The 14,077-nt window shown below is 35.2% G+C and overlaps 1 protein-coding gene across 5 annotated transcripts in view; it reads right to left on the reverse strand.

The window, feature by feature from the left end:
- Positions 1-14,077, reverse strand: part of HIPK3 (homeodomain interacting protein kinase 3) — an 83,305-nt gene that overhangs the window by 41,547 nt on the left and 27,681 nt on the right. The gene's annotated exons all lie outside the window — the stretch shown is intronic.

Genomic DNA, 14,077 nt, shown 5'->3' on the forward strand with positions numbered 1-14,077 from the left:
TAAGAAACTTGTTGCTACAGGCAATAACAAGGCTAGAGAATATCCGATATTCAACAGATTGCTTTTATGATCGTAACTACAACTATTCAATAACATGGTGAAATGTAATCAAAAGTACAAGCTCTTAGAAGAGACACTCATTCAAATGTAGCTTGAGTCGTAGGCTAAAAATACCACAATTAAAAATATCCTTATTGCAAGGGCACTTAATCTTCTAAGTATGCTGCACAATGCTCCAGATCAAAGCGCCAAGTACAAAGGCCTGCAGTAATAATAAGTGTCTTCAAAATACATTAAATGTAAAACCTCAGAGGTAGAGGACAGGAGACGGTAAAGATTTAATAGCCATTACCAATATGCCAAATATATCACTTAGACCCCAACATCCAAAAAGATGTATACATCAATGATTTGCAAACCTATGACTGATCAAGAGCTAATATTTTATAAAAGTAGAGTCAGAAATGTATCAGACAGTACTATTTTTCATGGGTTGGTTTTTTTTTTTTCTCGCCTTTTTTTTTTTTTTAAACTCTTTGGCAGCACCTTCAGGCATGAGCGGGATCTTAAATCCCCAACCAGGGATTGAACCCGAGCCCCTTGCAGTGGAAACATGGAGTCCTAACTGCTGGACCACCAGGGAAGTCCATGTTTTGTGTTTTACCTATCAAGAACTGTAGGCAAGATCTCAAAATTCCATTTTACGGAAGAGAAAACTGAGAACACTGTTGTTAATACATATCAAGAGAGAAAAGCTAAGGAGCTGAGTTGGTACTATACTACAGGTGATGAGGAGGGAAGTACCAAACTTCTCAAATTTATTTGACTATGAGATATATTTAAAATTATAATGTACCATCAGTGGATGCCAACAGAAGTTCATAACCTATATGATGTGTTTAAATCAGACAACAAAAATTATTTAATTGAAATTATTTAATTTGCAATTTTTCAAAAATATTGAAAATAACAAAAATATGTTTAGTGAGCTCTAATGAGTAATCAGATTTTGTACTAAATGTTTTATGCTCATTATCTCATTAATTCTAACAAAATCCTCTAAAGTCGGCACTGTATTATCCCATTGTAGGCATGAGGAAAATAAAGCACAGAAGTAACTTTCCAAGTTCTCTAAGTAAGTAGGAGGGCTTATAAACATGACTGAGACCACGGAGTCTCAGTGAAAATCCAAGTTCCTCAACACCATTATATAGATCATTTTATTTTGTGAACTACTGCAAATGCATTATTCAATCATAAGACCAGGCAGTAACAAGCAGGTAGAAGATTAGATACTGATTCACAAGTGAGCAATCTCTTAATCTGGTGGCACATTTCTTAAAGGTGAAATTCTTAAATTTCACTTAACTCAGCAAATATATCACTATTTTTCTCATATTTTTTCCGTTACAACTTTTTAAGTTGACATACTTTTAGATTTAGAGAAAGGTGACAAATACAAAGAATCCTTATACACTTGCAATCAGATTTCTAAACATTAACATTTTATCACATTTGTATTATCTTTTATATACACATACAAATATGATTTTTATAAATCATCTGACAGTTAAGATGCAAGCGCTGAACCCCTCTACCCTTACACGCTTCTTTCAGTGCTTACCTCCTAAAGCAAGGGCAGGCTCTTACATAGCTACAGCATGTAATTCCTGTCAAAACCAGGAAACTAATATTCATGTGACACTACTATTCAGATTTTGCCAACTGTCTCAATAATGCCTTCTTTCACAATAAACAATTTTTAAAAATAAATCCTAGACCCATGTCTCTTTAATTCCCTTTACCTGGGATAATTCCTCAGCATTTCTGTGGTCCTCATGAGACTCATTTTTTAAGAATACAAACTAGCTATTTTGTAGACTGTCCCAGGATTTGTGTTCAGTTAATGTTTCCTCACAAGGAGGTTCAAGTTATCTATTTTCAGCAGGAATACCACAAGAGTGATGCTATCTAACACTTAATAATACCCAAGGTCCAGTGCTAAAGAAACAAGCAAACAAACAAAACGTTACCAGCCTAATAGGAACTATAATCAAATGCAAAGAAACAGAAAGGGGAAAAATTAATAGAGGCAGCCCTAATTATCAAGTTATTGAAATAATAATAGGTACTTTAATGATAAAAACTGTTCAAGAGAATGAATTAAATGATAGTTTCACCAAAAAAAACCTGGAATCTACTTGTTAAAACAACAAATTCTTGACATCTAAATACCATTCCCATACCTAAAAGGAAGCAGGGACCGTTAGAGAAATGGCTGATTCCAAAACTGAGAGGCAAAGTATAAGGTAAGCTTGGAAAACTTCTTGTGCCAGAAAAATTACTTATCAATAAAAAGAAATGATCTACTGATACAAGAAAAAATACCCAAAATCACAAAATCCTTGAGTAAAATAAACTTTAGACAAAAGGTGTGTTCCACTGACAGGAAGTTCTAGAAGAGAAAAACTAATGTACTGTGAAAAAATGAAAAGTCAAGATGGAGGGACAGACAATGAATGGAGAGAGACATGAGAGAATTTTCTGGGATGACACACGTGAATCTGGGTTACACACGTGTATGCATCTGTCAAAACTCAATGGGATATAATGCTTAGATTTGTGCATTATACTACATATAAAATGTCATTACAAAAAAGGAACCACAAATAAATACTGAGCTATTTTATGAGTAGCATGCATAAGTGTATAATGGTACAGTGTGTGAGAACATCTATAACTTTGAATTGTCTCATGAGAAAAGGATGGAATGATAAATGGACAGAGGGAATATCTGTGATAAAGCTATGTAGCAAAATCTTAATTATAGAATCCAAGTAGTAAGCATATGCATGTTCACTGTAAACCCTTTCATATTATTCGTAAGTCTGAGAAGTTTTAACAGTAAAATATGGAGAAGAAAGGGGATTTAAATAAGGCCAGGCGGAATTATACACACACACACATGTCAATTGCTTAAACCAAAGAAAAATCCGTAAGTGCACCCCTCTGGGTACATACCATCATGTATGGTATGAAGGACATACTATCATCAAGGAGCCAATTCCCTACAGTAATAACAGTCACCAGATTATAACATCTTTAAAGCTCTGAAAGAAAATAACTCCCCAAGCATTCCCAGGAAATATATCTATACTTCAAAAATGAAAGTGTCTTTTGTAGGACTGACACATTCTGCAATTCATCTAGAAGCCTTTAAAGAACAGCAGGAGGACACACAGTGCCAAGTGCGGTAATGACACCATGACACTGGCCCAAGAAAAGACAGAAGAACAATGAGCCCAAAAACAGACGCACTCATATAAGGTCTCCTGGTTTGTGACAAAACTGCCCCTTCCATGTAGCGGAATAATAAATGTGGCGCACTTACGGGACAGCCATGTGGAGAAAAATGGACATTAATTTTCCCACTACCCCAAACAATGGCTGAATTGACCATTATGAACACAAATTCAGCTACTTTTTCTAAGATTTCACAGGCTTTGCCTCAAAGAATAAAGCAGCACATATACCCAATGCAGGCCCACAGGGGATAATTATGGGAGACTCCTTATTACCTTGTTACCACTACACATTTTCTTTAAACCACACACTGTTTTTAAAAGTAGCTTCTACTTATAAAATTGTCCTAAGACTGTATTAATTGCTTTACATGCATTATGGAGTTTAACTTTCATAAGACTCTTTGAGGTAGCTAATATTTTACATATAAGTAAACTAGGCTCAGAAAGGTTAAATAACTTGCTCTAAGTGATACAATAAAGTAGCAGAGCTGAAGTTATGAACCTATGAATAAATAATTTGGCATTATTTAGCAGACATAAATATAATGTTTCATTTGGTTTTTTTTTTACTAAAATTCTGTCATTCCTTGAAACACGCTGTTAATGCCTCATATGAACCACTAAAAAGTATTTCCTCATAAGCCCTAAAAAGAAAGACCATCCTATCTAAAATACTACATTGTGTTTAGAATCTTGTTACTAATTCAATGACATTCTCTCTGAAGGACTTATGTTAACGAAAAGCAAGTTAGAGCAAATAAAATCTTTAAAAGATTCAAACACACATTTCTGTCATATTACAGTTTCACCATCATATTCTTCAAATGAGTTTATTCAGTGAGTTTATTCCTTTTAAATACTTATAAGAGTATTTTGTTTGAAAATGATACCTGTTTTCAGATGGCTTTTGCAGTCACTGTCAACTTCTACCATTAAGTTTTACTGTTTACAAGGATAATTTACTATTACTTTGTTATTTCTCAAAATCAAATATAACCCTATTACATATATATAATACAGTTATTTATAAATGTTGATATGACAATTCTCATTTAGGTATATTGGATTTCACTGGTCTCTTCTATAAAGTAAGAGAGACTAAATGTCTATACAGCTGTTTCCATCTCTATTTGCTTATACATCCAACATCTTAATACAAATATTTTTATCTTTATGAACTACTGATGATTAATTTAGCTTTAGAGGAAGGAAAGGGGAAAATCCACATTTACTGTATAATCCCAGGGAGCATTCTGCTACAATATGAAATAGCTCCCAACCACAGAGAGACTCCTGACATAACACAGATACAGGGCTCATGTTACCAGGGGGTATACTATGAACCTATTGAAAGTTACCAAATGCTTCCTAAGCACAACATTCTACTAACACATTTTTTAAGTATTCTGATCCCTTTTTTGATTATTTTATCAGTGGCGTCCAATTGTGTACAACTATTTCAAGGCCAAACGCATTCCATAATCTTTTTTTTTTTTTGGCGGGGGTACTGCACAGGGTCTTCATTGCTGCGCATGGGCTTTCTCTAGTTGTGGTGAGCAAGGACCACTCATGGTCGCGGTGCGCAGCCCAGAGCACGTGCTCTGCACAGGAGAGGCCAAGCGGCTTCCAGGGTGCACAGGCTCCAGTTGTCATGGCACAGGCTCCAGCATCTGTGGTGCACGGGTTTAACTGTTCCACAGTATATGGGATCTTTCTGGACCAGGATCAAACCCATGGTCCCCTGCATTGGCAGGCAGATTCTTATCCACTGTACTACCAGGAAAATTCATGCCATAATCTTGATGTCACTGAAATTAGGTTTCCAAAAGGTCACTATTTTGTCACATTTGCTGATCAGAACTGAAGGAGTAAAAAAGAGCAAAGCAGTTTTAAAAACAAAAAAACTCTTCTAGCATATCTGTGTGTACACAGTCCTGTGATCTCTCAAACCAACCCACAACACATCTCTAACAATTCAGGATTAAGAAGAGTAAGAGGCAGAGACTACGGGTTTAAAAAAAAATCAATGACTAATCTAGTACCGAAGTCTAGACCAGAACAAAGCAGTGAGAAGAACATGGAAAAATTAACATATGAAGATATTTCAGAGGTAAAATCAATAGGATTTGGTCATAAAATGATTAGATACATAGGACAGAAATATCCAATGGAAATGATTCTTTTAATAATTCTGATATGTAATAAGGGAGATGAGAAGCCTTGGGATAAAGACGAATCATTTGAACATGAGTTAGTAAAACCCAGAGACTGTGCAAGGATATAACTGGAAACAAATTAGGTGTTCAAAGGGAGATCAGGGCTACAGGAAGGTATTTGAAATTTTACCATACAAAAAACAAACTGAAGTCACGGGAGAGAGTAAGGTCTCCAAAAGGCAAGTATATTGAATGAGAAAGTGGCCCAGACTGAACCCTGGGGGGGTGTACTCATGTAAGAGCTGTAAAAAAGAACAAAAAAGCTGGCAAAGTGAAAGAAGAATCTGAGGGTTATGATGTTTAGGAAACTAGCAGAGAACATTTCAATAAAATAAAGCACTAACAGCATTGAAAGACAGAGGTCCAGCCAGATGTGGACTTCTAAAAAGAAAAAAAAACTCTCAAATATGGTGGTTAACAAACAAGTCATCAGTGTCCTTTAGCACAGGACTTTCAGGAAGATGAAGGGAAATCTCTGGAGAAGGAGCACAGCAAACAGATAGGCTGAACGGTGCTCAGATCACAGCTCTGCAGTTAACTGTGTACCACTGGGCAAGTTGCTTAACGTATCTGAATCTCAAATCCCCTATCTGTCAAATAAAGACAACACTACCACTTACCATGACTGCTACGAGGGTAAAGGGTAAAAGTTTTCCGCACAGTGGCTGGTACTAAGCCATCAATAAATATTGTTTTTATATGAACTCTGTTTATTTTGACATTCTCATTCTCCATATAAAAGAGTATCTACCAGTATAACACATGACAAAGACGACATACATGCTGCTGCTGCTGCTGAGTCGCTTCAGTCGTGTCCGACTCTGTGCGACCCCAGACGGCAGCCCACCAGGCTCCCCGTCCCTGGGATTCTCCAGGCACGAATACTGGAGTGGGGTGCCACTGCCTTCTCCAGAAGACATACATAAAACTTTTTAAAACGTAGTGAAGAGTGAAGATAAAATTTAAATGATTTTCTTTTTTGCCTATTTACAGCTACCAATCAAAAAAAAAATGCCCTTGTGATGACAAGAATGTGAAGAAAAGGACATTTTCACACGTTATTGGCAAGACTGTATGTAAACTGGAACAAGACAACATTTCTGAAAGGAAACTTGGCAGCGTCCGATAGCACAATGTTAATATCCTTTGACCCAACAAGTCTCCTTCTAGAAATGTAGTGGAAATAAACCTACTACCAGTGTCCAAGGACTTACAAGAAGGTTCCCTATAGCAATATCAGAAAACAAACGAAACATACACCACAGGGAAGGGCTTATAAAGTATAAAACAAATTATAAAAATTACAAGGCAGAGTCACAATAAAGGGGGAAATTGTTCCTGTTTTGCTTCTTGGCCTTCTCTATTATTGAATTTTTTTCTGACAGAGCATCCATATCTAATATAATTTTTAAAACATTAAATCAAAAAAATTTTAATTAGTACACTGGTTTTAGATAAATAAATCTAAAACTTTCTGTAATTCACTGTTCTCTCAAAAAAGGAAAAAACACATTTGTTCTTTTTAATGTCAAAGTTTAGCACATGTATTAGATTCTCTCCTAAGTAACACAATCTCACCACACCAACTGATGCCTAAATTATTCACTGGCCACTGAACTGGTACTCTTCTGTGGCAGCAGGCACTCTGCTAATAACATCCCGGGAGCTGAATTCCATTCACAGCAAAATGCTAAAGACTCAGAAACAAATAGGCACATGCATCCTGAGGCGTGTGTGGTCAGGACTGACATCTAATCCATGATGTCATCACAGTCTATTACAGTACATCCATGAGACTACACACACCTCTGAAACAAAGCTATGTAGCACAAGAGGAAAAACTAATAAAACCTTAGAAATTGAAGACTTTTTCATTCAACTTAATTTTATAAACCATCACAAAAGTTTTCATTTTAACCTGTGAATAACTAACAGTTATATGGAGTTCTAGAATATAGTCATTCCAATCTGACATAAAATACCGATCAGCTGTTTATATGGCATTACATTTATTACATATTTTACATCTATAATCAACAGAATTAACAAACTCACTCTGTGACCAAGCTTTTACAAAATAATTTTGTCCTGCTGCTGGTGTTGCTAAGTCGCTTCAGTTGTGTCCGACTCTGTGTGACCCCGTAGATGGCAGCCCACTAATACCTAACTATGTTACTTAGCACATGTATTATGTATTGTTATCTTATAAACTAATATCATACCTATATACCAAGAGTATCATAAAACTTACTTTAAAACCTATTAATGTGCAAATATATAAAGTATCAACCTCACAAGTCATATATACTAAGTAACATTAACTATTTTAATATTTCATATGGTCTAATAAATAAGAACACAGAGGACCCAAAATGGAATATAATGAAATGAACTTAATTATATTTCAAATAAAAACAATCACATTGAAGATGGGGGAAGGGGGCTGAGGAAGAACTAACCTAATTAACTTTGGAATATAGTACTTTGAACACATTCTCCAAGTCTAAGGCTAAGAATAAAAATTATAAATAAATGTGCACTCTTGTTAGTAAATTAGCAGTGGTATGGGTTAGCAATTCCAAAACTACTTGAAGTGTATTCTGAAATTGAGCAAATAAGTAACACTGTGGATAATGAGAGCCAAGTTTCTCGATGTAAGAGAAGAGATCATAAATAAAGGAAGAAGGAGAGAATGAACTCTGAGGTGACGGAAATAAACATGTCAGTATGAATTCACTGCTTTACTATCATCTCCAACAAAAGGAACCAGAGTCCTGTAGAAAAATAGCCAATACAAAGTATGGAACAAGAAAAGTACAGAGTAAACCTGGAACAGCTCGAGACGCCAGCAAGTAAGCTCTCAAGGAAGGACGGGGCCATGTCAAAGGTACACAAGAGCAAACTTCAAAAGGCTCTTCCTAGGGCTTCCCTGGTGGCTCAGCAGTAAAGAATCCGCCTGCCAATGCAGGAGACCCGGGTTCAATCCCTGATCCAGAAGATCCCACATGCTGCAGAGCAACTAAGCCTGTGTGCTGCAAGTGCGGAACCTGTGCTCTGGACCCCATGCTCTGCAACAAGAAAAGCCACCACAATGAGAAGCCGGGTGCACCACAGCTGGAGAGCAGCCCCCGCTCACCCCAACTAGAGAAAGCTCACACAGCAACGAAGACCCAACACAGCCAAAAATAAATAAAGGAATTAAATTTTAAAAAAAATTAAAAGGCTCTTGCTAGACAATTCAGGACAACTGTGCAGTAAAGCAAATGACAAGTAATGAATTCCAACCCACTGCATATGAACCTGTAAGTCTATACAACAACAAACAGAGTAAAAGAAAGCTCTTCCTCATAGGAGAATTCCTTAAATGATAGAGCCTGAAAGTCATCATTTTTGCAGCCCCTAAGTTAATAACTGTTAAAGGCCATATTCATCAATGGACGCTAAAACTGGCCTGTGAAATTAAGATAAGAAACAGCGACTGTGAATAGTCTCAAAGTATCACAAGATACAAAAATAAACCTTATGGGGGAAAAATCTGGCAGTCACCCCCTCAATCAAGTGATCAAAGTTAGCATTACTAGTAATGAGACAAACTGACAGCATATGCCTCCCAATATTTGAGGACAAAGCATCATTTCTATAAGCTAAAATACTTAACCTGAAAACATCAACATGTTTGACAAACTCAAACTGACAACACTGTACAAAATAACTGGTCTGTACTCTTCAAAAGCGTCATATAGTTGAAATACAATAGTGTATGTTTTAAGTATATAAGCACATATATACTTAAGTATGTAATTAGTATATAAGTACAACACAGTGATTCACAATTTTTAAAGGTTATACTCCATTTACAGTTGTTATAGAATATTAACTATATTCCCTGTGTTTTACAATATATGCTTGTATCTTATTTATTTTATATGTCATAGTTTGTGCCTCTTAACTCCTTACCCTTATCTTGCTTCTCCTCTCTCCTCTTTCCTCTCCCCAATGAGAACTAGTTTGTTCTCTAGATCTATCTGTTTCTCTTTTGTTACACTCACTAGTTTGTTTTATTTTTTAGATTTCATACGTTATCATACAGTATTTGTTTTTCTCTGACTGACTTATTTCACTTAGCATTATACCCTCCAAGTACATCCATATTATTGCAAATGGCAAAGTTTCATTCTCTTTTATGGCTAAGTAGTATTTTATTGTGTATATACGGCAAAACATGACAACTGGTAAAATCTGAATTAAGTCTGTAAAGCTACTAGTGCTGAATTGATTTTAATTCCCTTAAACCAAATAGTATTGAGCAGTTCAGTTCATCAAATCAATAATACTGATGTCAACCAACAATGATTCTGATTATTGCACTGGGGTTATGCAAGAGGATGTCCTTAGGTTTAGGAATACACACAACCTCTTATACATCGTTAAGTATTTAGAGGCAAAGGGGTTTTACATCTAAAACTTGCTCTCAAACACTGTAACAACAAATGTACATGTGTATCTGTGTATGACGCACATAGAAAAAGAATGAGGATGAAACTGGGGTGGTAAATTTGAAACACTTATCAAGGACATAAAAAAAATTCTTCTCACAATTTTTGCAACTTTTTATTGCCTAAAATAATTAAGACAAAACAAAAAAATAAGTTTATCTTGTTAGTGTCTCTCCCTGTTCTTTTCCAATTAGAATACTTTACTTTTCTGGTTATCTACACATTAGATTGTAAGCATCATAATAGTAGGGTCTTTATTTTTGCTCCTCAATGAATAACCGGCACCCAGGAAATACTTTACACTTTATAGGCACTAAGTATTTTGAATGAAAGACTTAAACATGGGCCAGATTAGAGTTTTCTATTCACATTATCTTTTCACTGAGGCCTCCACCAGCTGATGAATGGATATATAAAATGTGGTATATCTATAAATGGAATTATTTGTCAACAACAAAAAAATGAAGTGCTGATACCTGCTACAATATAGATGAATCTTGAAAACATTATGCTAAGTGGGCGGAAAAAGCCAGTTAAAAAGAACAACATATTGTATGATTACATTCATATGAGATGTTTGGAATATGCAAATCTGTAGAGACAGAAAGTAGATTTTTGGTTGCCTAGGGCTAGAAGGGTGGGAAGATCGGGGAAAGATGCCTAAAGCATGCTAGGGAGCAGGAGCGGGGGTTCTTAGGGGGTAAAGAAAATGTTCTAAAAGTGCGGTGATGGTGCACAACTGTGAACATACTAAGGGACAATGAATGTGCACTTTAAATGGATAAAATTAATAGTATGGGAATTATAGCTCAATAAAGCTGTTTAAAAAAAAAAAAACTTTTAAGAGCGCTGTCAAAATTTTTATTTGAAGGCCTAATATATGGAGTAATTTATGTCTGTGACCACAATCTATGGCATTGAAAATCACATTATAGACTTTTGGAATCGTCTATTAAAACATCTGTTAAAACTAAACCCAAATGACAACTTTATGTTTGTCTAATAAAGATTCCCAAACAAAACAAGTTCTTTGATACAGACAAGAAGCTACCAGCAATTTCAGCCAATATTGAGCTCTTAGGTAAGGGTGGCTGTGGGACAGAGAACGCTCCTTAAGACTAGTCCATCCTTGGGATTCCCTGGAGGTCCAATGGTTAAGACTCAGAGCTTTCACTGCTATGGCCCAGGTTCAGTCCCTGGTCAGGGAACTAAAATCCCACAAGCCAAAAAGAAAAAAAGACTAATTGACTACAACCCCTTCTCTCCTTTGAAGGCTCATTCAAGTCAAGAGTCATCTCTCCCCAGATCCCTCTCTAAACTCTCAGATTAGGCAGTGCTCTCCTCTGGGTTCCCAAAACACCCTACACAGGGTTCTGCCCTAGAACTTCTTGACACAAACTATTTTTTCTCCTGCATTAAATGAGGAAACTGTTTTTACCACCTCTGTATCCCTAGCATCTAGCACAAGCATACAGAAAGGGCTCAACAAAAATTCTGATAAGCTTGCACGGTGAACTTGGACCTGTCTCACTTGTATAAGCCTGTTTTCTACTTTTTAAACAGGAATTCCACCAAGCGTTTTATCTAAGAACACAGAAATTGAGATAGGAAAAACAAACTAGGAATTTTATTTAAAAGCACTTGAAAAAAGTACCCTATATAAAATACTGGTTATTTTATTAATAGGTCATCCTGTGTGTTTTAATTTTGTTACAGAAACTGTCTTTGATACTTAGGGTTTAAAAAAGGCATGAGGGGTTAGGAACAAGCTAAACAAAAGCTGGTAAGCCTGAATTGTTTTTTTTACCTTACATATCTCTTTGTCAACTATTATATGCCAAAAAAGCAGCATTTACTTCAACAACCACTAATGCTAAAAATTAATGCTAAATTATTCAGTCAAGTAGCAAAGAATACAACCGCTATACAGGTTACTTTCCAGCCCACTTTCCTGTCTATGTTCTGAAATGACTCAGAACCACAGGCTAAAATTCTGTATTTAAAAAAAGAAGAAAAAGATATTTATGACCTGAATGTTGCCACCACACCTCATAAATACAGCCCCTTCTGCTGCTAAAACCTTTTATGCATTGAGGAGCCCTACGTGTTCTTGACAGAAACCATACTCAAGCAGCTGAATTTAGAACATGCTGACCTTGAGCAAATCAATGCCCTTAGCATGTACTTCTGGCTTATATCACTACAAGAGCTAGACAGCCTCACCATCTATAGCAGTCAACAATTTCTGGCCACCGTCCTCTGTCTATTTTAAGATATCCCTACTATGTTTCTGTGCTGTGCGGTTCAAAGAAACAGTAACACATGAACCTGTGTTTAAACACAAATCGTTTACTTTGGAACTTGGGCTATGTGTTCCCACTGTGATTGGTTCAAAAATATTTAATTTGGTAAGTTGCCACTTCCTGCTTTCATTTTTTAAGTACAATATATTTTAAACAAAGAGTAAAAAATCAAGTATGAGACACTTTTGCTTATTGCCTCATCAGGTTTATAAGTAAACTCAGTCAAAGCAAGGTAGAATTGATAAAGTACACACCAATGCTGAAAAATAATGGTTACCTGCTATTTTTATGCAAAATTATACAAAACATTAAAACAGTACTTGATTAAGGACTACATTACATTTTCACTAATTTACCATAATATTTCCTAACTCTTTTAACCTTGAATCCAACTAACAGAAACTCCATTTTTAAATTTTATCCACGTAACAACAACCAAAATGCTAAATAACACATCTTTTTATAATTAAGAAACTTTTTTTGTTTAAACTCTAAACACTGTAAGTCCAGCACCTATATAGCTTCTGAAATTCAGGTAAATTATTTACTAGAAATTTATGTATAAAAACAAATTAGAAACTACTAGCTGTACTCAGCAATTATTCATACCTTATTTTTCCATTCCCAAAAGAGGCTATTTGTGCAAAAGCCTAATGTTAAAAACCAATATCATAAAATATTTAGTATTTTAGACTGCTTTTTAAAGGATTTCTTTTACTCTCTTGAAACATTTAATAAACAGATCATCTCAAGTATAAAAATAAAGCTCTTTTTTTACTCTCATCCAAAAGAAAAGATTTCAAATAAAGAAAAGGAGTCAAGGTATTACACATAACTAAATCTGATATGCCGAATAATGCAGGACCCAAATATAATGAAGTCATTTACTAACAAGTGAACTAAATATAGAGCCCAAGCAGCTGGAGCCGGGGGGTTTATATAATATGCTAGCTGACTGCTCAAAACTCATAAAAAGACAGAATCCACAGAACACAAGAGAAAGGGGAAATGCTATTCCTCTCATGCTGTTATATCACATATTAAAGTAATTTTTCCAGAGAAAAATTAACTAAAAGTTAATCTTGTGTTACATTAAATTGGGGGAAAAAATTTGTTTTTGGTCAGGAGCACAGAGGGTCAAATAAATCCAATTATAGGAGATATCAATTAAGACTCATGACACTGCTACAAGTACAATACCTTTTAAGCCATCTAAAAGATTTTAAGAACAGTACCTAGTACTCTCAGACTAAAAATTACAACATTAGGAATATAAAGGGTAATTTAGGCTATACTTCTGATTTCTAATATATATTTTAGTAAACTTAATTATCAACCAAGTGACATAAATGTGGGTTTCCTTTCTCCTGTTCTAACAGTTTCCAACAATAAACTTCATGTTTTTGTCTATTTATGAACTTATTAATAATGGCCAATATTGTCAGATCTTTTATTTGCCTGCTGAGTTGGGGCTTGTGGGGCTCCAGAATACACCAAGACCATAAAACTCATTTAAGCTGAAATGAAAAGAATTTCTCAAAATTATACAACTATGAATTTAAAAACACTTACAAACTTAAGATACTCTGAATCTTGGTAATGATTAGCTAACCTCAAGACCATTTATTGTACTCCAGGCTAGCATTATATTAATCATGACATTGCATGGAAATTATTTTCTTCTTTAAATTCCAACCATACTACAAACATCAAAATAACATTACCTAAAACATATATGTAAAGAATATAATCAAACT

This window comes from Bos indicus x Bos taurus, chromosome 15 (genome assembly GCF_003369695.1).
Source record: "Bos indicus x Bos taurus breed Angus x Brahman F1 hybrid chromosome 15, Bos_hybrid_MaternalHap_v2.0, whole genome shotgun sequence".
Lineage (NCBI taxonomy): Eukaryota > Metazoa > Chordata > Mammalia > Artiodactyla > Bovidae > Bos > Bos indicus x Bos taurus.